Source organism: Thamnophis elegans, chromosome 13, assembly GCF_009769535.1.
Source record: "Thamnophis elegans isolate rThaEle1 chromosome 13, rThaEle1.pri, whole genome shotgun sequence".
In the NCBI taxonomy this organism is placed as follows: Eukaryota; Metazoa; Chordata; class Lepidosauria; order Squamata; family Colubridae; genus Thamnophis; species Thamnophis elegans.
This window is the reverse complement of record NC_045553.1, coordinates 32,856,697-32,881,606: the sequence shown is the minus strand read 5'-3', so window position 1 is coordinate 32,881,606 and position 24,910 is coordinate 32,856,697.

Genomic DNA, 24,910 nt, shown 5'->3' with positions numbered 1-24,910 from the left:
TCCAACTCACATCGTCATGGTGGTGTTCCATGATGTATCACAACTTTTTTCCTCTTTGCTAAACCAGGCATATGGGTGGTGAGTGTGTGATACATCCAGCCTGCAGGCCGTGGGCTAAATGGCCTTGCTCTACACAGAAACCAAATTATATCTAAAAGATAAAGTGAGTGAGGATTACATTTACTTAGTGAGGACTAGCTGAAGAATATTTTTTCCAGTCCTTCCTTTTCTTAGAACACCTCTAACCTAATTTTTGCTTATATTATGAGTGTTAGACAAGGATGATGTGCAGATATTCTGGCTCACTTTGACATCTCAAGGACCTTTTCTGAAAACAGGAGGCTGTATGACTACCAGCTGAGGCAAGAAAGGAGGGTCATAAGAACTTCAGATTCTTTTGCCCACTTAATCCAACACCTCTCTAATCTGTTTTGATAACAGCATGCCAATTTATCCTTAAAGTCTGTAACTTTCTTTTATATTCTTCCTTTTTCATCTCTTTTAAAAAAAAAAAATCTCCGAGAATCACATAGTAGGGGAAGACTCTAGAGACTAGCTATCACTCTGGGTAGAAAAATTCGGTGTTGTCTGAATCATTTGACCTGGCATTAAGGAAGCTGTAAATACTGTATATTCAATGGTCCCTTGGCTGTGAGGGCAATCTGACTGAGACATCTATCACCTCATTGATTGCCAGGTTGATTCAGTTGATCTGGCTGGCCAATGAGTCATCCCTTCCTCCCTTATTGCTCCATGTGCTTCCTTTCCATGAAGTAGAAGAGGGTGACCACTCCAAATAGGACTGTACCAATAATAGGGTATTCTGTAGCTACTCTCCATTGCTACAATCTGTAATGGACTTTTCCAGTTGTTCATGCTGAATCCCCTTTGATAGTTCATAGTTCTAAATTATTCATTTGAAATTTAGAGCCAGACAATAAACTTTCCTCCTGATCCACATTTCTTTATTACTTTTTCTTTGTTAGACAACTAGAACTGGGTCTAAAGCCCTTTAAGTCTGTTTGATTGTCCCTGTCATCATCAGGTTTAGTGATGGTTAATTTATTCTTTATAGCTCAACCACTGATGACTGTTAAATCACAAATGAGAGCCAATAAAGGGTGAATTGCAGCTGAAATTACACTGTTTATATGACAGTGGAGTGCTGGCTAAAAGATTCATATGCTGTTGATGAAGTACGTTATAAATTTTAATTACCATAGCTTGTACAAATGACATGTTTGAAATGCTATTGAGTAATGTGACCCTGATAATGAAACTATAAAATAAATCATTAACTTTCTGAATGAGTTTTTTTTTAATTTCTAGGCTACATGAAGTAAACTTTTCAATTTATGTCAATGCGTTTTTAAAAAAAATACACACTCAGCAACTCCTTTGTCAGGCACTTGCTCTTATCCTGAGACACATGGAAGCATTTTAAAAAGTCATTATCCAAACATTTGAAAATCACAAAGGCAATTCAGTTGTGCAAAACAAAAACAAAACAGCTGAGTCCTGTAAGGTTGTCAGATTGTATATATACATGTGAAGGAATGTATAATATATGCTGCTCTTTGTGTTTATCTGCATGTGGCTATACATATAGCTTTATTTATTTATTTATTTTTGGGGATGTCTTCAAATCAATTTTTGCTACTTGGTAACTGCCAGGACAAGTCCCTGTAGTTTTCTTGGCAAAAGTGGTTTGCCATTGCCTGCTTTGCTTGCATTCAATCCAGACAAGACCGAGTGGCTATTGATGTTGCCTCCCAAAGATGGTCCAGCTATTCCATCTCTTAGCTTGGGGGGGTGAAATTATACACCCCTCAGAGAGGGCCTGCAATTTAGTGTCCTCCTGGATCCACAGCTGACGTTAGAACATCATTTGTCGGCTGTGACCAGGGGGGCCTTTGCCCAGGTTCGCCTGGTGCACCAGTTGCGGCCCTATCTGGACCGGGAGGAATTTCGAATAGTCACTCACGCCCTTGTCACCTCAAGTCTGGATTACTGCAATGCGCTCTACATGAGGCTGCCCCTGAAGAGTGTTCGAAGACTGCAGTTGGTCCAGAATGCAGCCGCGTGAGCGATAATGGCTGTACCTAGATACACCCATGTTACCCCTATCCTCCGCGAGCTGCACTGGCTCCCCATTGGTCTCCGGACCCGCTTCAAGGTGCTAGTCATTACTTTTAAAGCCCTATATGGTATTGGACCTGGCTACCTGAGAGACCACCTCCTGCCATTCACCTCCCAACGACCAATTAGATTGCACAGGTTGGGCCTCCTCTGGGTGCCGTCGACTGCAGTTGGTCTAGACAATGCTGGCTGGCGGCTCCCCGAGGGAGGGCCTTCTCTGTAGCTGTGCCGGCCTTATGGAATGAGCTACCCTCAGAGATCCAGACCCTTACCACTCTCCCAACCTTCTGTAAAGCAACCAAGACCTGGCTGTTCCGGCAGGCCTGGGGCTGTTGATTGAAATCCAGCCCCACCTGATTGAATGATGATATCTTATTTTAATAATTGTATGTTTAATGTTTTTATGTTTTACTTTTGTTGTGAGCCGCCCAGAGTCCCTAGGGAGTGGGCGGCATACAAGTCTTATTAAAGTTGCAAAGTTGCAAAGTTGCTTTTTAGGCTGAGAGAAATGGACTGGCCTAAAGTCACCTAAGTGAACTTGTGCCTAAGCAGATGTGGAACTCACAATCTCTTGCTTTCTTAACAACTACCCTCAACTAGTTCTCCGTATCAATAACACAGTTTGTTACACAAGTTTCTTCTTACAGTTCCGTTACATTCCTCAAGGTCCACATGAGATTCAGATGAAGAAACTTTTCTTAATAAATCAAGCCTTACTTTTGCTTGTTGCATAGCTGCAGAAGTATCCCACAGATGAGTTGACAACCTTGTTTTGTTTGAGTACTAATTTATTGATAGCGCAAAGTTCTGGGGACTTCCAGCTCTTTAGACACTGAGAATGCAATTTTAGTGTTAACCAAATGTGATTAGAAACATATCATTTGGTATCCTATAAAACTGAGTAAGAATGAAGTAGAAGCGAGAAAGAAATTATAAGATATATATAGAGGACAGTTGACTAGGAAGCACATTTGGAACTAGATTGAGAGTGGGTAAGAAATCTAAAACAATAATAGCATGGTTTGACATGATTGAGAGTTCAATTCTAGGAAACAATAGTTGCTCTTCTTTGCACTTTTTCCAAAGTTTCGACATTTTTTTTTTGTAATATGGTGACCAAAACTGGATTCAGTAGTCCAGGTGTGTCTTATCAAGGCTTTATAAAGTGGTACTAATACTGATTTTGATTCTATGCCTCTGTTTATACAACCAAGGATTGTATTAAGGTGTTGTTGGGTTTTTTTTGGCTCTATGCTGCACACTGCTGGTTCATATTCAAATAATCATCCACTAGGATTCCAAGGTCCCTCTCATAGTTACTGTTTTGGAGCCAGGTTTCACCTAATCTGTACTTGTATCGTTGAGTTTTTTGGCCCAGGTGTAACATTTTGCTTTTCTCCATATTAAATTTCATTTTGTTGGGTAGGGCCCATTGTTCAAGTCTCTCAAGATCTTTAGGGATCCTGAGCTTGTCTTCCAGAGTGTTGGCTGTTCCAGTGCCAGTGCCAGTTTAGTGTTATCTGCATTTTTTTTGTTATCTGCAAAAAAGTTCTCCTTCTATTCCCTCATCTAAATCATTTATGAATATATTGAAGAGTACTGGGCCTAAGACAGAACCTTGTGGTACCCCGCTGTTAACTTTCCACCATATGGATGTGGTACCATTAAGGACTACTCGATGAGTACAATTTGTTAGCCAGTTACAAATCCATCTGGTGGTGATACTGTCTATTCCACATTTTTCTATCTTACCAAGAAGTAGGTTGTGGTCTACTTTGTCAAATGCTTTGCTGAAGTCTAAATATACTATGTCCACCACATTTTGCTGGTCATCTAATTTGGTCGCTTTGTCAAAGAATGAAATATGATTGGTTTGCCATGATCTGTTTTTAACACACCCAGGCTGGCTACTAGTTATAACTTAATTTGTTTCTAGATGTTCACAGACGTTTTTATTACTTTTTCCAGTATCTTCCCAGGTATTGACAGATATTTTTTTTATTATTTTTCCCTTCTACAACACCTTACAGTCATTACAACATTGTTATGTCATCATACCTGTACATGTATATAATATTTCACTTCTATATTTACACACTATACACAGTTATATATATATATATATATATATATATATATATATATATATATATATATATATATATATATATATATATATATATAGTTTTTTGGCTTAATTAATTTTGTTCCTGTTTTGCAGCCATTTGTACCAATTGTTCCAAATTTCATAATATTCCGACTCTTCTTTATTTTTTAATTTCAGTGTTAATTTGTCCATCTCTGCACAATCCAAAGTTTTTTATCACTAATTCATCCGAGGGGTTATTATTTTGTTTCAAGCATTGGGCAAATGCTATTCTAGCTGTAGTTAGCAGATGTGTTAATATGTACTTAATTTTCTTTGTATATTTCCCTTTGATTATTCCCAGTAGAAAGATTTCGGGTTTGTATTTTATCTGTTCTCCTGTAATTTCTTGTACCCATTTCCAAATCTTTGTCCAATATTTTTGTGTTTCCGGGCAGGTCCACCATATGTGATAATAGGTCCCTTGTACTTTTTTACACTTCCAACAGGTCGGCTTCATGTTTGGGTACATTTTAGCCAATCTTGTTGGTGATAAATGCCAACAATAAAACATTTTGTATATATTTTCTTTAAGCGCTGTTGATCGTGTTAGTTTATAATTTGTGTTCCAAATTCTTTCCCAATCCACTAGATCTATGTTGTAACCAAAGTTTTTGGCCCACGCTATCATGGAACCTTTAACTTTTTCTTCTTCTAATGTTACTTCTATTAAATCTTCCCAGGTATTGATGTTAGGCTGATTTGTCGGTAGTTTCCAGGGTCTGGGTTTGGTTTGGTTTTTTTCCCCCTTTTTGGAGATGGTATTTTCCAATCCTCAAATAATTTATAAAGATATGATATAATGGTTCTGAGATAACATCTGCCAGCTCTTTCAGAACTCTGGGATGTAATCCATCAGGTCCCAATGATTTATATTCACCAAGGTCAGACAGGTGTTCTCTTACCATTTAGTTGCTTATTTTAATTTTTATTTCTAGTCTGGTTTTTACAGTTATGTTTCTGGTAGGTTGGGCTATAGTTTCTTTTTGTGTAAAGAACGATGCAAATAATGAGTTAAGCAGCTCTGCTTTCTCTCTGTTGCCTGTTAGTTCTTTGCCATCTTCTCTCTTTAATGGACCGACTGTTTCTTTGATTTTTTTCTTGTTATTTATAAGTTGGAAGAAACTGTTTTTATTATCTTTGACTTTTGTTGCAAGTCTTTGTCCATTCTGAGCCTTTGCTTTCCTGACTGCATCTTTACAGATTCGGGCTATCTGCTGATATTCTGTCTTAATTAACTCTTTCCATCTTTTGTACTTATACTTTTTGTCTTTCAGTTTATCAGAGAGATCTTTATGCAACCATGCTGGTTTCTTGTTGAATTTTTTGTTTTGTTTTTTTCCTTTTTAATGGCATTCTATTGGACTGAGCTTTTATGATCATATTTTTCAGTGTTCCCCACACTTCTTGAGTCATAAAGATTGGCTCCCCTCCCCCCTCAATTTTAGTTTAAAGCCCTTTGAATAAGATGAGCCAGTCATTTTTTGAATATATTGTTTCCAGTTCTTGTGATGAGCAGTGCATCCCTTGCCAGTAACCCTTCATCTAGGTAATGCAGACCATGGTCTACGAAGCCAAAGTGCTGTTGTCAACACCAGTTAAGCCAGTGGTTCGTTTCTAAAATCCTTTGCTCTCTCATTGGATATCTTTTATTGGAATTATAGATGAAAACACCACTTGTGTTCCTAATTCTTTAACTTTCTTCCCTAGCTGTTTGTAATCTCTTCAGATTCATTGTTGTGTCATTGGTTCCCATGTTTTCCTTTTTTCCCCCTTTATTTGACACATTTCTTTCTAGTCACATTTTTACTTGTGGTTTTTCATTCATATGATACTAATTAATTATATTAATCCACAGCCATAGACTTAACAAGGAAAATCTTAACAGTGTCTCAGTGTTAACTGCTGAAAGCAATGTTATAAACTCTTCATTTTAAAATAAGAAGTATAACCTAGAAGAATACTAAGTTCTCTGAAGTTTAGGTTGGGAGAGACGGAAGAGAATAAAGTATATATCTCCATTGACTTGAAAGCATGTTTGAAATACTTATCAACCTGTATGTTTTCTATGGCATGTGCCCAGACATAGCATTTCAAATGTTATAACTGGTGGTGCATTTATACGTCTTCTATTTTTCTTCACTCTTAGATTAGCCAGATGTGGGTATTAAAATGCAGTTGAATTTGTGTTTCCTGTTAAAGTGCTCTGTTGAAACAGAAAAGGTCGTTGGCCTTTAAAATGAATAGCATTTTTAACCATCTCTTTCCCTACAGATGTTAAATCTCTTTCCAAATATACTGTACGTTGCTATAGGTTTTCTCAGAATATTTTTTCAAAAATGTTGCCTATTTTTCTCAGTTTTTACTTTATTATGCAAATGTTTTCTCATTTGTAGGAGTAAGTATGAATGTAAATGTATATGTATGTATATGCATATATCTATATGTGTGTGACTTTATCTATCTATACAAACACACATACCTATATACATTCACACAGGAACTATTTTAGGCTAAACTCATGCTACAGTGAAAGTATGTGCACTGTTATGGGGCTTAGATGTTTGAACATTCCTCCACTGTGAAAATATACTTGCACATAGGAAACTGATTGTCAAGTAGGTATCTTCTAATCTAATCTTTTTCTGTATTCTACTTTTCTATTGATTTGTTTTTATTAATGTTGTTGTAACAATGGACAATTATTATTACCATCATTACCATAATTGTTATCATCCTCACATGATGGAAGTTCAATTATTTCAGCTGATATGATGTTAAGCTGATGTGTTTCCCAATAGACTACAGTAATCATCATGAGGTTTTTCAGCAGTTTCTTAAGTCTCAGCAATGTAGAACCCTGATTTGAGCTATTCAGTTTCAGAAGTACATCTAATACCTACATTTGAAAAGCATACTTGTTTTTAGCAGTACCTTATTAAGCAACTGAGCCTTTGGAGCACGAAGTATAGTGGAATGGGTGCCTTTCACAAATCTTAGAGGGATGCTATAGAACAAGGAAAAAACAGTAAATCACTTTGCTGAAAACCTCTCAGTTCTGAAGCTGGACTGACAGCTTTGATAAGAATGAGCCTTATCAAAAATAGAGAAGATAGATAGACAGGTCCCAGTTATTGAAGCTAACTTGGGCTTTAAGTTGGTTGAGACCAAGTGGTGGTATTCAGTCAGTTCCGACAGGTTCTGGAGAACCTGTAGCAGAAATTTTGAGTAGTACAGAGAATCAACAAATAGGCTGGCCCCACCCCCGCTGCCTCCCAGCCTCCCAGCTGATCTTCTTTTGTTGCCCTGATCAGGAGAACAGAGCTGGAAAGCAGGTTAGCGGGGTGGGGAGGGAATTGAGATTTTGCAGGAACCTTCCCCTGCCATGCCCACCAAGCCACGCCCGCAGAACTGGTAGTAAAAAAAAATGAATCCCACTACTGTTGAGACCCCATAAGACACCACAAACCAATGGAAAATTTTAATCCTTAACTAAGGCAAAAACTTCACTTTGTCTAAATTTTACATCCACCTTATGAACTCACCTCTGCCTTGAGGATCCACCACTGAGTGGAGAAATATTGTACTATTCATTAGTTTATACTTTTATACTAAAATATGGCACTTACAGTATTATAGACAAATGCTTAAGATAATTTATGTAAGGAACTGAGCTTCTAGAAGAAACTCTAATTTCAGTTGGCCACATATTTGATGCTTGGTGTATTCCCAAATATCAAATATCAGCAAAATCTATCACTGAAACAGCTAAAGCAAAATTCAATTGAGCATACAGTATCTCTATGCAACTCAAGATCATGTCCCTATTTAACCTACAATCCAAACTCTAGCAAGCATAACATCTCCTTATGTTGGTTAAGATCCTACAGTGTGGACTGGAAAAGGGGCTGCTTGGAAATGTGCTTTGGTTTAATTTATGTGCTGTCTCTTATCAACTCAAATACAAGCTCTTCCTGTTCACTCTACTTACTATTAAAAGAAAGGACCACATTACTGCTGTTATAAACCATTGATTAAGGTTTATAATAGCAATAATCCTCTCAAAATTCATTGTTACTGCAGTTAATGACCAGTTTATTAGAGCGTTAACCATCCTTGGCAATGGGCTAAGTCGTTTAATGCTGGTAATGACCAATTTCTCAAGGGTTATTGCTTAAATAACAATCCTTAGTTAGATACGTTCCTAACCAACAGATATAGCTCCAGCTGGAACCTTCTCTTGTGAAATAATTGCTCATTATTATTCCCAAGTTCTGCCATTATACTTCAAAGTTTCAAATCCAAAGGGTCATTTAGTGGGGAAAGTATCAAAGAACTTACCGCAAAGTGCTAAAGTAAGTTCTGGACTGGTGCTCAGATTTATGGACATGATCAGATTTGCAAGATAGTAATACGTAAGAACAGTAACAAAGGACATAATTTGGGACTGTATTCATAACACATCTGTCAGCCTCTGTTTTGCTGCTTGCTTTTCCGCTGCCATTGAAACGGGGAGGGAGGGCATGATATTTGGGTGTGGGAATTAATCTGTACAGGAGGACTGTTAATTGGGAGTTGTTTTTACCATCTACTGTGCATGTGGCAAGGAGGGAGTTTCCCGCCAAGGCCAACTGTCCGGCATACCAACCTGATGATGATTTTTGAAGATGTCTCCCACCTGACAGCTGTGGAGATATTGGATTGGACTATGGACTGGGGTTGCCAAGGGGAGGGGAATGGGTCATGTATTGATATCTACTGCTTGTGCGCGCTTTTGCTCAGATCCAGCTTTGCTTAGCTTCTATTTACTTATAATCAGTAAAAGTACTCTTAATTCTGCCAAAATGGAATTGAGTGGTTTCTTTCTTGGTTATTAAGTGAAGCAGCCTTGACAACATCTGTCAATAGGATCCAGCTGGTTAGACAACTACTAGCCAGCAACAGCAAAGTGGCTCAAATAAGGTCAGCCACTGTTATTAGTCTACAAAATTCAAAATGATTGAGGTTTATGTGACTCTCTGGTGCTATCTAGAAGTCATTCCGATTTTTGCTGTTCAGATACAATAGCCCTACTTGTTGCAGGACTGCCTTGCTTTCAATATTTTGTGTTGCACTCTCTGGAGTTAAAATAATAGCTGGGGTTGCACCCGGGATTTACTGGCCAAATAAGTAGGGAACACAGGTTTGAAGAATACAGCTATTCACTCCAAACTATTCCCATTACATCTGGAAAAAAATATATTTGCAATTGAGCATTTCTTAGAAGACTCCTGTTTCTTTTTTAAGCTTCAAGTGTGAATTTGTTTAAAAGTTATGTGGGTTTGCAACTTAATTCCCAGGTTCTGTGATTCCACTCCAGATGAAACACACTTACAGTTCCTTACTTTTGAGAACCAGTTTGGTCTAGTGGTTGTGGAAAGCAGGCTACAAACCGACAGACTGTGAGCAGTAGTCCCCAAATTACTCTAGTTGTCTGGCTGGTTTTGAGTAATTTTGGGGCAGCCACAAGGAAAAGATAGCTAGATAGAGGAGAGAGGAGAGATGATTAGGTTAGGTAGATAGGTAAGTAGGCAGGCAGGCAAGTAAATGATGATAAACAGGCAGGCAGATAGATAATAGATGGATTTTCAAAAGGATTATATTCATCACATTAAATGAGAACTAGGAGAATAATATTTAGCCAATATTTGGCAAACCTATGGTATGTGTGCCGGAAGTGGCATGTAGAGTCATCCCTTTGGGAATGCCAGCCATTGCCCGTTACTCTTCCAGGTTCTGGCATGCACATGCGGGTAGCCAGCTGGTTTTCACGTGTGTGGGAGCTCTGGAAACCGGAAGAGCAGCTCCCTGGCATGCATGCGTGCACCAGGAAGCTGAGCTTCCAGTTTCCAATGTGCACGCACACCCCGGCCAGCTGATCTTCATGCATGCATGCGCATCAGAAACCAGAATACCATGTGACCAGTGAGCATGAGCATGCTGGAAACCGGAAGCTCAGCTTCCCAGTGCGTGCATGTGTGCCGAGGAGCTGCTCTTGCAGTTTCTGGTGCTTCCTCACGCATGCTCCCATTTCAGCACTAGGTACTGAAAAGGTTTGCTAACACTGATATATAGGATAATTTTTCCACCTGATTCTAGGAACAAATCTGTTCTCCTTAGAGATAAGAATGTAAAACAGATTCTGGGCTAGAGAAATTCCAATTACTTATTTTGTGAAACAGAGAAGGACAAATAAGATGAAAGTTAGTTCACTCCATGATTTATGGATCTGTTCAAGTTTGAAAAAGAAATGCAGAGGTCATCTTCATGATCTTCCTTAGATTCTTAAGTGCAGTACTACCTCCCACCTCTGGAATAAGATGGTGGAGATCGAATAGGTCAGTCAGATAGAGATAGTTGTGCATTACTATAGAAAAGACTTACTCTTGGCCTTAATTAAATAAAAAAAACATCACCCCAGAACCTATGGAGGACAAATGTGCCACAGAGCAACCACAGTCAGTGCCCGCACTAATGTTCTACTCTACCCACTGCTTACTTGCTTGCCTTATCTGGATTCTTTTTAATAGTCAGCAAAAATCTCACTGATAGTGCAGTGTGTGTCCTTGGGTTTTTTGCCCCAAAAATAGTAATAAATAACTCTCTGGCAGGCCAAACTTTTTACAAGTGGGGGAGAAAGTGATTCAAGGCAAAAATCTTTCTTCCTGAATGATGCCTCCCTCTCTGTTCAAGATAAAGATAGTTCGTCAATTTGACTAAAACTCCAAAAATTGAAAGCTACATTTGGACTACAACAGTCCTGATTCTTGCTTGTAATTATCCTTGGCAAGCAAACAATCCCTATTTCTGTTATGCAATGGATTTGTATAGTAAGGCTGAAAAAGACCAAAGTAGATGTGATGTTTCAAAATTGCCAGATGAATGGAAATGGTAATGATATGGCTATGAACCTGAGATCATAAGTCACTGAGAGTGGGAGAAGATGAACAAGCTAGGAAGGACCAAGCTGTGGATAAGCACAGGTGGCTCTAATGACAGTGTCTCTATAAAAGATTATGGGTTTAGGTTTAGGTTTTATTTAATTTGTATGCTGCCCTATTCCCGGGGGACTCAGGGCGGCTAACAATCTGAAGGGGAAGGGGGGTACAAAATAAAAATAAAAAGACAAACAATTTAAAAATACAACAACAGTCGTAACCTCGGATGGGGCTGGAAAATTCAACAGCCCCAGGCCTGCCAGAACAGCTAGGTCTTAGTTGCTTTGCGGAAAGCCGGAAGGGTGGTAAGGGTCTGGATCTCAATGGGGAGATCGTTCCAGAGAGCCGGAGCAGCCACAGAGAAGGCCCTCCCCTGGGAAAGAATGTCACTTACAAAGAATGAGAAGAACCAGGATAGTATATTTATTTGAGGTTCTCTTTCTTCTCATTACTTCTTAAATCAGTGTAAATGTTCTTTCCATTTTTGTTTTCACTATTAAAATCAAATGGTCCAGCAAATGACTATGTGAGAGAAGTCAAAATACCGGAAATAAGAAGCTTAACTGATCAGTTTTATTGCTTTGAAGTATCATTCTAACCAATCATTTCAAATATTAAATTATAGTTTGGCTAGGTTCAATCAAGGTATTGGGTTTGAAACAAATGACTCATTATCCTCTTTAAAAAAAGAAGAAGAAATAAAGGATCGGCTTAGAAAGAACATTCACGTCAAAGGAACTAATAGACTTTGCTTTGGGGGGAAAATGTATCAGTTAATCAGGGGCCATAAATTAGTGCAATAGCATTTTCATAAATTGCCCAATGCTAGGATGATTTAAAAATGCTCAGTTGTCATATACAAATAGACATGTATTTTTTTAAAAAAATAAAGGCATAGAACAGCTATTCAAAAGGAAGAGCAAAGTTTAGGGATAATTTCACTTATCCATACCTTCCTCTGCTTCAGAATTTTATCTTCTTCCTGCTGTTGCTCAATTACAATTCTAAACAATCCTAGTTATTTTAACCAGCAGTAGATTTTATTCAGCAACATCTGGAATTATTAATGGAGCAATTAATTCCTCACCTTTCTTTAAGCAAGTGAGCAACACATTTTTATGACTATTCAGGCAATCCTGGGAGGACGCAGGTTCTGTCAAGCTTGGTCCATTGAATTGGCTAATGACTGCAGGCCCCAGTTCTGAGCTATCCCTGCATTGTAATTCTACTGTTATTATCTCAGCTGTGGGACATTCAAAAAATAAAAAGGAGGAAAAGGGCACCTGACTTCCATGGCTTCACCCAGAATGGGAAGCCAAGCTGGGTCATCCAGGATGTGTAACTTTTTTCCACCTACATATTATTCCTGCCATAAATCCCCTGACAAGCCTGAACTTTTCCTCAACTGACATGTTTACAAGGGAAGTGCCTCTTTGACAGGAAAATTAAGCATATCCATCATTTAATGAGCTTCTTAATGAATGGCTCGCAGATCACCCTAGGCCTGGTAAAGTAATTTATTGATCCTAGATTGTCTCCCCAATCTTTTTCTATTGTTTTTTTTTTCCTTGAAGAAGAAGAGTTTTCTGTGTCATGGCCAAAATTAGACTGGTTTTGCTCTAAGTTAATTAAGTGGGCATTTTATTTTATTTTATTACCCTTTCTCCTTTCTTTTACCCTTCTTTCCCTTCACCTTCTTTGTCAGAACCTAGGGAACAAATGCCAGTTGTGGGTTTCTCACACCCACTTAAACATATGGAAGTGATTGCCTTTCTCTTTGTAATTATCCAGAAGCTAGCATTTCAATGGCTTGAGGTTTTATGTCCCAGAAACCAATCCATTCCTATATAAAACATGTTTACGGGGTCTTTCTTTCCCTTAAGGGTTTTTTTTTCCCCTTCCATGGTCCTCTTAGTTCTAAAGTGAATAGGACCCAACTATTAGCAGGTGATGCATAGGTTTTAGACTTTCTAGGAACAGATCCCTGTGGGGTTCTTTATAAAGACCACTGAGAATGGTTTGCTAAGATGTTACTAAAGGATAATGGGCCAAGTTGCAACTGGTGAACTACAGAAATATTTCTTGCATGGAACATTAGTGGCTGAAGGTAGGGAAATGGTGGGCAATATGAGTCATCCTGCCTCATTCTAGTCTTTTGTTGTTGTTGTTGTTCCTTCAGTGCCTGGGGCTTCTTCTGCAGGACCCAATCTGAGCTGGACTAGAACCAGGGTTTTGTTTTCTGAGTTTTTGGACTAACAGAGAAATTTCCTGAGGATGGACTCCAGCAAGAGTTGGGAAACTTGGAAAACAAAACCTCTGGTCCTGGTGATTGGCCCAGATTGTATCCTGCAACGTTATCCTAGGACATGTACAGTATATTTACCTTCATTTGTGGGTTTCAAAAATTGTTCAAACCTACTCTGTGGGTGTGGCCTCCTTTGTGGGAGTGGCTTGCCACCCATGTGACTGGATGGGAGTGGCTTGCTGCCCATGTGACCTGATATGAAGATGCTGACGACACTTGTCAGAACCACCTTAAATTACCTCACACACAGCACTGGCATGCATAAGAATATGATGTAAACTTGTTTTTTAAATGGTATCTTTGGTTTGCGTTAAAACAACTTCAACACACGCAATGTTCTGATTGCACCACAAATGCAATAGTCACCCTTACCTTTCACAGAGGCACTGAGTTTTATAAATATGAGCAAGATAGTGTAGAATAATCATATCCAAGGACCAGTGGTGGGTTTCAAAAAATTTTGGAACCTCTTCTGTAGGTGTGGCCCGCTTTCCGGGTCTACTGGTGGAACCTCTTCTAACTGGTTCGGTAGATTTGACAAACCGGTTCTACAGAATAGGTGCGAACTGGTAGGAACCCACCTCTGTTGTGGAGCTTCCTCTGTTTCCAAAATTTTCTATCATGGTTTTCCCCATTTGCAAGGAGTAAACATGATGTCTGGAGGCTATAAAATAGTTTTAGGAGAAATGGTGACCACAGCAACCACAATCATGTCTCAAAAACAGCCACTGGTGGTGGTGTCAACATGCAAATGCTATGATTATGTACTAACATGGGGTATCCAATAAAAGTATGAAAGTCCAGCATTTCTTTTTTAAAATAGAATTTATTTTTATTTTCAAAACAAACACAACAAATAAAATCTTCCTTCTTTACATACTGTAGAAAGTGTATCAGTTGGTTACAAAAGGTTTTCGTGCATCTCTTCCACAGTCATCAAACATAATTCATATTAACTCAAGTATTTTAACTCAAATATTTATACATGTTACCCTTATACCTCCATTTTTATTTGATTATAATTATTTAAACGTCCATCATAAAATATAAAAGATTTAATACATAACCACATACTGGCATTTCATATTTCTAAAATCCTCCAATATCACTGAATCCTTATGTCCTATTCTAGCTAAACATCCATAATATTTAATATTTAAACTTTTCTAATCCTCCTTTCCAAATCACTGTTGGCTATTTTCATCTAGTTTCCTTATATTATACTCATACATATATATAGGTTATCATCATTATTCCTCCTTTATTTGACTATATCCTGTATCATAACATTTTCCCCCTAATAAACAAAACTTAACTGTATCTAACTTAATTCTTTTTTATTAACCTTTGTATATAATCCAAAAGGATTTCTAATCTTCCTTTCATGGGTACTCAAGTCCAGCATTTCTGTCATTATATCATCATCCATGTGTCACTATTTGTATCTCCCCTACAGAGGACTTGAGTCTACAACTGCTTTTTTAAAAAAAATCTCTTGCAGTCACATGTTTTTACACAACTTCCAAGAACATAGTGATAATTCTACCCATATGGATGACTTAGACTTACTTTTACTGCTCATCTTAACCATTTTTTCTCCAAGTCTGCATTGGAAGATGGCATCATTTGTCATTTTAAATAGCATATTTTTAAAAAAAATGGAAGCACACAAGGCATTTCTAGAGATAATGTAACATTTCCAGATATTGAAGAAGTCTTTTAGGTATCATCATTCTAAGGCCTCCAATCATTCCTGATATAAAATTAGTTCTTTTTCATATAAAATATTATTAATAAAAGTAAAGAGAATAAAATAATATTTTATTTCTTTAATATTTATTAAATTTCATTCATTTATTAAATTAGTTTATGTTATTTGGGTAAACTAAATAATAAATATGTGATTGGTTTACATTGTTCTCAGTAGCTTAAACACAAGCTCACAGCATCTGGAAGCCCACAACTGCCAAACTTGAGTGGGAAACTTCTAGTGGGTGGGGTAAGATCCACAGCATCTGGAGAACTTCCACCATTCTCATTACTTCAGAAGCATTTTTGCATTTCTGGGAATGAGACCTCTGGGTGGCCTTTGGGACAAATTGACAAGCATTGACCAATCTCATGATTTCACCGAGATTTTGCAATACTTGGCTCTCAGTTGAAAGCTTTTGCACTCAAGGGTGCTGAAAGGAGAACAATGGTGTTTGTTTTATTTTCTGGCTTGGGATAATAAGCATTCTTGTCTTAGAAATTCTGACCTAGAGAAACTGAAAAGGGGGGGGGGGGCAGCAATGAATGTTGTTTTGTAAAAAAATCTACCACGTCTTCAACGTGGTTCTTCAATTGTATTATTAAATACATTTAATAATTTTCTCAGGTCACCACCATTTGGGGGATAGAATTGCTGTTGCATCTGCTATTTTAATTTTCCACAATCCATCCAATTTACCATTACTTTGGAATTGGAATCATTCATAAGGAGTCTTTGGCCACCCACAGATACTTCCCTCAACACCAACAACAAGACCTGCCTGACTTAATTTTCATTTAAAAATAGAATAAAACAAAATAGGAAAGGAACACACCAAAGTCTCCCCATCATTTTTTATATCTAAGATTAAAGCTAACAGATATGGGTGTAAAATTGTGGACAAACATTGGAGGACAGCAAAGTCTATTCTTTATAGGGTTTTCTGCCTAAGCAGGGGGTTGGACTAGAAGACCTCCAACATCCCTTCCAACTATTATGTTGGATTAGTATTATTACTATTATTATTATTCTATTCTATTATGTTCTGTCTCTAACCTTTAACAGATTAAGAGAGTTGGAAGGGACCTTATAAGTCATCTAGTCCAACCCCCTGCCGAAGCAGGAGACCCTACACCATTTCTGAGAAATGGCAGTCTAATTCTCTTCTTGAAAGTCTCAAGTGATGAAGCACCCACAACTTCCAAAAGCAAGCTGTTCCATTGGTTGATTGTTCTCACTATCAGAAAGTTCCTCCCTATCTCTAGATTGAATATCTCCTTGAGCAGTTTCCATCCATTATTCCTTTTCTGGCCTTCAGGTGCTTTTGTAAATAGCTTGACCCCTCTCCTCTATGTGGCAGCCCTTCAAATATTGGAACATTTCTATCACATCTGCCCTGGTCCTTCTCTTCAGTAGACTAGCCATGCCCAGTTCTTGTAACTGTTTTTCATATGTTTTAGTCTCCAGTTCCCTAATCATCCTGATCCTGATCATTCAGGTTATCTAATTGTTCTCTCATCACTGCTGCAACTAAGTCCATCACCTTGATTCCATAATCTTCTTCTCTTCCCTTCTACCTTTCCCAGCATTAGAGCCTTCTCCAGAGAAGTAGATATTTGTTTAATGTGTCTGAAGTATGATAATTTGAGCCTAGTCATTAGTGTTTCCAGTGAGAACTCTGGTGTCAGGCCTGCAAATATATTCCTTTTAGAATTTTGGCCTGCCACACTTTCTCTTATTTCATTATGCTGTTTCATAAGTATAGTTGATGGGAGGGGGGAATAGAAGGAATAGTATTGTGGAATGTATTGTTTTTCACTCTTTACTAGAAGCCAAGGTCATCCTTTGTCTCCGCACCAGTACACCTGACCGGAAGAAGTTGGGTGTGGATGCCAGCGTGGAAGAAGAGGATTGGACCATGTGATGGATTGTGGGTGTGGGGACAAGATCATGAATTTTTAACTGGGTGGAATTCTTTAAGGGTAAATTCTTTTTTATTTTTCTTTAAAAAAAAAACAAACACAAATATGTCATCATTTGTCAATCATTAAGACATTGAAATACAATTTTTTTTGTTGTGTGTACCCCTCCCTCCCTCCACCCCCCCATCCCCCCTCCTCCTTCCCCCCCCGACTTCCCAGAACCCGTACACGGTATGGATTTTTAACTAACACAGTCTAAAATCTATTGAGAAAAAAGAAATAAAGAAATTAATGACATTCTAGATTGAACTTAGCTTCTTCTTACTGAACTAACTTTTAACAGTTTAAATCATTTCTGATCTTAAGCATAGGCTAACTGGAATTTCTTAGTCCCGTATTTATTTGTATATAGTCAATCCATTTTTTCCAGTCTCGTTTATATCTCTCATTTGAATGATCTTTGAGATATGCCGATATTTTAGCCATTTCAGCTAAGTTTGTTACTTTCAATGTCCATTCTTGGATTGTAGGCAAGTCTTCCTTCTTCCAATATTGCGCCACCAACAGTCTTGCTGCAGTTATCAGGTGCAGAATCAAATTGGTCTCTACCACTGTAAAATCAGTACATATACCTAGTAAAAATAACTGAGGAATAAACTTTATCCTTTTTTTAAAAACATTTTGCATGACCCACCATATTTTTATCCAAAATGCCTTAACCTTTTGGCAGGTCCACCATATATGATAATATGTAGCATCGAGAGAACCACACCTCCAACATTTAGGCTGTACATTCGGATACATAGAAGCCAACTTTTTAGGATCTAAATGCCATCTATAAAACATCTTGTAAAAATTTTCTCTCAGATTTTGAGCTTGTGTAAATTTCACATTTCTTACCCAAATTCTTTCCCATGTATCCAACATTATTGGTTCCTCAATATTTTGGGCCCATTTTATCATACAATCTTTAACTAATTCTGTTTCCGAATCCATCTGTATTAATACATTATATATCCTCTTTATATGCATTAAGCTTTGATCTCTTATTTGTTTAAACAGATTATCCTCAACTTGAATAAAGCCAATTTTTTGATCTATTTTCCACCTAGCCTGTAATTGCCCATACTGGAACCATGTTTGAACTACCTTCTCCTCTTTTAATACCTCTAAAGATTTTAATTGTAATACCCCCCTTTCCGAGGTAAGAAGCTGTCTGTAAGTAAATCTGTCCTGTTTTTGTGCTGTATTCATATTTTCAATTGCATGTCTAGGAATTGCCCACATGGGTATCTTGTCATTTAATTTATATTGGTATTTCTTCCAAACCCGCAATAAAGCATTTCTCAAAATATGACTTTTAAAGTTCTTATCCAATTTTTTGTTGAATAACAGGTAAGCATGCCAACCAAATACCAGATCGTGTCCCTCAATGTTCAATATTCTATCATTGGTTAAATGAATCCAATCACTAATTACAGATAATGCCACTGCATCATAATATAGTTTTAAATTAGGTAGTTTCAATCCTCCTCTCTCGCGTACATCTTGCATTATTTTCATCTTTACCCTCGGCTTCTTTCCTGCCCACACAAATTTGTTGATACCCTTCTGCCATTCTAAAAGGTTCGCATCTTTTTTAAGTATAGGTAACATTTGGAAAAGAAATAAAAATTTTGGTAAAATGTTCATTTTCACTGCCGCTATCCTGCCCAGCAAAGATAAGTGCAATTTCTCCCATTTTTTCATCTCTGTCTGTATGCTATGCCAAAGTGGTTCATAATTATGCTTATATAATTTCCCATTTGAAGTTAAAATGTTAACTCCAAGATATTTGACTTTTTTAACTACCTCACATCCTAGCATCACTCCTAATTCTTCCTTTTGTTTAATATTCATATTTATAGCTAATATTTTGGTTTTTCCTAAGTTTATTTTAAAGCCAGACACTTGACCATATTGATTAATCGTATTCATTAAAACCATACTGGATTCCTGCGGTTGTTCCAATATTATGACCAAATCATCCGCAAAAGCGCGGACTCTATATTCTTGCTGCCTAATCTTGATCCCTTTTAAACCATCCAAGCCCCGTATTTTATTCAACAATACTTCCAAAGTTATAATAAACAATAATGGGGACAAAGGACAACCCTGTCTTGTACCTTTTCCAATTTGAAAAGAGTCTGTTAAACTTCCATTGACTATGATTTGTGCTGTTTGCTGTTGGTATATTGCTTTAATTGACTGTAAAAAATTATCTCCTATCTGCATTTTTTGCAATATCTTCAGCAGAAATTCCACTGGGTGGAATTCTGATGTCATTTCCAGTATTGGAATTCCACAGCAATGTGCCAACATGTCTGTCTTATTAAATTGGAACCTTAAGGATAGTTCTGCCTTGGACTCTGATTTAATTCTGCATGATATTTGGAATGCTGACACCTGGGTTGATTTATTCATTAAGGCCTTAATTTTTGTTTCCCTGGCTTTCTGCACTATACAGATGACATCAAAAGGAAATGCAACTTTTGGTTATATCAGCAGAAATATCATTTTCAAATTTCAGCAAATAATATTTCCATTAGATGTATATAATATATATGACTTTTTCAGAGGAAAGTCAGAGGGAGTGGCATTAGAGAAAAAAAGATGGGCACAGGAGTATGTGGATCAACCTCTGGATCAAATCATAGATTTGATCTGGATCATTGATCAATCTGATGTGTCCATTTCAAATCGACCGAGAACATTAATGTGACATTCCAGCTCACCTTTCTAATTTGATTGAGCAAATTGACTTGAAGATACAGTGAAATCTACTTGAAACAGAGGAGAAGAATCAAAGTATCAAATACTGTTGCTCATTAAAAAAAATAATTGATGGGGGGGTTAAGATGCTATCCAAATTTAGAAACATTGTGGGGTTGTTAAACTTTGATTTAAGGGCATCTACTAAAAACAAACTGAGTATGGCATTACCATGAGTTTTCTAGACCTTAAATTATGGAATTCGGAAGCTAGCTTCTACCTTGGTTTGATTAGAATTACTAATGAAGAAATCCCACCACCCCTCCTGGTTTTCAAGACTGAGATACTTTAAATAAGCATGGGTGATTATTACCCCTTCTCAAAAAGGCTCTACAATTCCTCATGTTAATGCAACTTTAATGTTTTCAAACTTTCCCATTCTTTATTTAGTTAAAAGAAATGGTTCTCAACATCCTTGAAAGTTTTAGGAGCCGTGATGATGCCAGGTGAGCCAGTTTCCTAACATCATCCCAGAAATAAAAAGATGGGGGACACCTTTTTTATCTATCATCTCTTAATCGTATGATTTATTCTTGGCTCTCTTTCCACTCTCCAAATACTTGCCAAATAAAGTTGCCCCAGTGATGTTTTTTTGCGACAGTTGCAATAATGTAAATCCTTCTATGAAGGTGTTCATATTTCAAATTCTGCTGACATATTAACCACCTGGGGAAAATGAAGCATGTACAGGGCAGAGAAATGGAAATCAGCTTCCCTTTTCTACAGACCCGACTCAGAGGTGGGTTCCTACCAGTTCGCACTTATTCGGTAGAACCGGTTCGTCAAATCTACCGAACCGGTTAGAAGAGGTTCCACCAGTGGACCCGGAAAGCAGGCCACACCTGCAGAAGAGGTTCCAAATTTTTTTGAAACCCACCACTGGTCCTTGGATATGATTATTCTACACTATCATGCTCATATTTATAAAACTCAGTGCCTCTGTGAAAGATAAGGATGACTACTGTGTTTGTGGTGCAATCAGAACATTGTGTGTGTTGAAGTTGTTTTAACGCAAACCAAAGATGCCTTTTAAAAAACAAGTTTACATCATATTCTTATGCATGCTAGTGCTGTGTGTGAGGTAATTTAAGGTGGTTCTGACAAGTGTCGTTGGCATCATCATATCCGGTCACATGGGCGGCAAGCCACTCCCATTCAGTCACATGGGTGGCAAGCCACTCCCACAAAGGAGGCCACACCCACAGAGTAGGTTCGAACAATTTTTGAAACCTACCACTGATCCGACTTGATGGTAGATTTTGAGCTTCCCCTTTGTTTCTCGCAGTGGAACACAGAGGAAGAATCCTTCAATGAGGAGATGATACTGGGTTTGGGGTTTTTTTGTGCTGTGTTCCAGTTTTTGTGTAATTTCATAAAGTGCAAATGGGCTGCCCAGCTCCCAAATGCCATATTGGTGGTTTGTCACAACAGTCATCAGTAACTGTCGCCTCCTGCCTAGGGCTTAATTAACCCACTCGCTCATTAGCATGTCCGTGCAGTTGTAAGGAATGAAAGCCTGATTATTTTCTACAACAGTCGTAGCCAATTACTGCACCGAAATGGAGCCACATTAATCAAATCTTTAGTACAGTGGCAAATTCAGAGATATCAGATTGCAAAAGCCTGCAAAACTAATATGTCACTGTCAATGGGGCTACACAGGCATTTAGTGAATTGCATTAAATAGATGGCTTTGCTGAAACCACATGAATTTAATATGTGATGGGATCTGGAAGCTATTAGCGTGACATGGTAAAGGACTGAGAACTTGGCAGTTTGGGATTTTTTCCTTGAACTTGATAAACCTCTATCATAAGCAACTTGTACATGTGCAAGAGGCTTTTTGCACATGACTGAAAAATGAACACCCTTTGCATGCTTCTTCACCAACACACAAGATGAGGAGAAAAAAGCACAAAAAGTGCAATAGTGGGAAATGATACATCTAATCAATTGTCATTGTCTAGCAACAGGCAGCAACTGTGAAATGAAGGACATTGTTCTTTAGTTGTTCTCTAACAGGAATCCCCAATTTTTTCAGGTCATCAATACCTTCATAAAGTTTCAAATTGTTTATCAAACATTTACTGTGTGGGAACAATTTAAGAAATACTTATTTAACTAACAGTCATGTGAATGATGATGATAATGATGATGATTGATGATGATGACTTGGATAGTCCCATTGACCTTTACAAGTCAATAGACTACTACAGGGAATTTTCTCATACAGCATAATCAATCTCAAGAACTTACATCCATAAAATGTAACAGTGTGCTTGCTTTTAAAAATGTACTTGGATCAATGGTATATCGAGGATTGGGTGGCTCTAAATCACATGTTCCAAAAACAATTCCTCTGTTTTCAGAAAAAAAACACACACCTGGTAATTTCCATTCAAGCTAGGAAACACCTTGAAGTTTACTTATCCCACTGAGACTGAGAGAAGATTATAAAGCATTATATTCCTCTTAAAGAGAGATATTCAAGTGTACTTACTAGGCTCTGGGCTTCTGGTGGAACTTACTTCTAAGAAAATCTATGCTTGGTGCTTATATACACCAAGGAAACACCATAAACTCCCAGATAACATGTTGGTGTTTGCGCTTTTCTAGAAAGCTGCTTCCACATTCTTTGAACTGGCAAAACAACCAGGTGACAGCTATGACGGATGATTTCGCACTAATAGGGGTTGTTCTTACATAAATTGCCTTCCTCAGCAACTTGCCTCTGCTATCGCTTTAATTTCACTGCAAAAGGTACACTCCCAATATATTTGCATATTTCCTTTCACAATAACCTAATCTGCCTTCCAGTTTATACATACATACTGAGATGATTTTTCTCTCTTTTCCCCCTTTCCTTTCTTTTGTGTTCTCTCCCCTCCCAAGGCATCCATCTATCCAGTGGGGAGCAGCAACTGAATTTAAATGTCAGTAATTTCATTATCTCTAGCCCAGAAAAACAAATTTGAGAGAGGAAGCATAGCACTGCTGAAAACATGGGAACAATACATTCCATCAATTGAACATATATATGGTGTATATGTGTGTATGAGAGAGAGGGAGGGAGAGAGGCAGAGAGAGAGGAGTGGACGGAGAGATGTCAGCTGTCTTATGATATTTAATATACTTTACCCAAAATTTTTAAATGGAAATAGATTCAGATCATACATCGCTATTTTACCTTTGGTATTGTCATCTTTATATTGGCCATAAAACTATTTATGATATGGAAAATGGGCAAGATCCTTCATGACGGATATTTTCAGAAACAGTGCATGGAGTCTTCAAGGAATCACAAAAAGCTAAATTGCATATTTGATGGATCTAACATAGGGTCACATATGATCTTCCAACCAACCCAATCTTTGTATCCTTCCAAACCTCCTCTGATCATATTGCCAAATTTCATTAGCAAAAATACCAATAATCATAGGTGTGCTTGTATTAAAACATACAATACCAGATGTATTGTGTTACTATATTTTCTTTCATCTATTTTACTCTGGAATTAGATCCTGTATTTTATTTTTGTTTTGTTTTTTTTAATATGATCCTAAGACTAAGCAATAATTAATTAATAATCAATACATATCTACTATTTTTTTCCCAAAAGAATGTATTCTAGTGTTGCCAAAATGTTATTAGCATTTTGAGAGATTATTCATATTATGCTGCATAGCAGTCCAATTTAAACCAGGAGAAGAGACAGGTTTCACAAGATGTATGTTTCTGGTTGTATAGGTTGCATATAGCAGGCTTCCTGTGCTTCTGTCATTTTGGATGGCCATCTTTTTTGACATTTTTAGTACATTGGTGGGACCAATGCCATTTTGTCTATTCCACAGATTACTTCTGGATGCTAATGTCCAGGATCACTATAGCCAATTCGAACAACATTGGGCAAAAATGAAAAATTTTGGTGTAGATTCCATCTTTCTACATCACCCGGTGCCCTTCCTTCCTGTTACCAGTCTGCTATACCATTTCTGAATAGAGAGTTTGCAGACATATATTCATAAATGTGTCACTGATATATTGCAACCATAATACCTAACAAGTGAGTTGTGAGTTCCATCCTGATTCCTCACGTGCCATTACTTCACCTGTCAGTCATCCTCTTTTGGGCCATAAATTTAACACTCTTTCAGAAGTTCATTGAAGCCATGTTCAGAAATAGTCTAAATGATAGTTAATAGACTGTTTTCCACCTGCTAGTCAGATGCCATTATTCGAAGGACTCCTATACCCTTGACCATCCTCACTCAACCAGCTATTAAAGAGAGCAATTGAGAGGTTGATTTTTCTACCAATTGAGGATATCATTGGAGGAGAAATTAACAAGGAAACCCACCAATCACTTTCCTTAAATTGTCCCACATTAAAACAGTAAAAACAGCATCACTTGCCAGCTTCATTACTGAAGCATAATTGGATCAAAAATGAGGACACTTTACAGAGGTGGGTTCCTACCAGTTCGCACCAGTTTGGTAGAACCGGTTTGTCAAATCTGCTGAGAAGTTAGAAGAGGTTCTACCAGTGGACACAAAAAGCAGGCCATACCTACAGAAGAGGTTCCAAAAAATTTTGAAACACACCATTGACACACACACACATACACATACACACACATACACATACACAAAGAAAAAGAAAGGAAGAAAGAAAGAAAGAAAAAAGAAAGAAAAAGTGAGAGAGAGATGAAAGAAAAAAAGGAAAAAGGGACAGAGAGACAAAAGGAAAGAAAGAGAGAGAGAGAGAAAAAAAACACATGGCCGGCAAGCCACTCCCACCAGGTCACATGGCCGGCAAGCCACTCCCACAAAGGAGGCCACACCCACAGAATAGGTTCGAAAA